Below are 1,207 nucleotides of genomic sequence, written 5' to 3'. Positions count from 1 at the left end.
CTATAAATACCCACATACCTCACACTCATCTCAGAGATATCTGTAATTACTTTTGTAGAATCAGTTCTTAGAAGTGGCCTTTCTTCCCCTAATGGGATTTAAATTTAGAATTTTAAGCACATTTCACTTCAAACAGTACATTCATTTTTATTCTACCAATTTCAGATATTTTGAGATCAGTTTTAGCACAAGGTTGTAAACATTGTATGTTGCGAGCCATTCTTTGTAGTTTAATCTGAAAGGTCAAAACTGATTTCTCATTGGTTTATATTTCATTTATTTGTTTATGAGTGAGATGGCAATCCTTTATAGATACATGGATTACAAACAGCTCTGGAGCCAGCCCTTCTTGGTTTAAATTCTAGTCCCTCTAATTACAGGATGAACAACTTGGATAATCTGTTTAACCCCCATGCCTTTTTGTCAGTAACTGAAAATTAGAAATAAGGGTAATAGTAGTGCTACATCACAGGATCATTTGTGAGTGAAAATAAAACAATAACTTTAAAATATTAAAATATTAGAAGTACACTGGGCTGAAAGTGAGTATTAACTTATGTTAAAAATGCCTTAGTAGTAGTAGTAATAACAATAATATTAATTGAAAATCTGTGTTTATTCTTTTACTTCCTATTGACTCTTTTAGTTCTGTATTTTGCTGGCTTTTTTTTGAAACATAGATCTTTAAACTTACTTTAAATATTAATGTATTGGTTTTAAGTTTTCTCTAAGCTGCATCAGTTTTCCAAGTTGGTTTTTCATTTAAAACATTAATTATGGAGTATTTTTTCAATAAAATAAATTTATAGTTTCTAAGTATCAATATTTTCATTTGTAGTCTCTGACTTTAACATTTTAATACGTACTATGATACAATTTTTTCTAAACTTCTTCACTTGACTTTCTACTTAATGTTTTTATAAATTAAAATATAAGATCCTTGGAAATCCATATGGATCATATTTTTCTGCATGATCTGCTTCAATATCTATGACAATCATTTCAAACTTATTTCATATATTGATATGATGAATTAATGGATATTTTCATAATGAATTATTCTTGGATTTTTAAAATGATACCATTTGTTAAGGCAGAAAATCATTTTGTTACATAAGTTTTATTTGAAAATACTTTATGAATGGAATATATATGTATATAGATATATGTATGTATTTATATATACATATATGTAGTCATACATTTT

This window comes from Piliocolobus tephrosceles, unplaced genomic scaffold (genome assembly GCF_002776525.5).
Source record: "Piliocolobus tephrosceles isolate RC106 unplaced genomic scaffold, ASM277652v3 unscaffolded_334, whole genome shotgun sequence".
Classification (NCBI taxonomy): domain Eukaryota; kingdom Metazoa; phylum Chordata; class Mammalia; order Primates; family Cercopithecidae; genus Piliocolobus; species Piliocolobus tephrosceles.
This window is presented reverse-complemented; position numbering follows the sequence as displayed.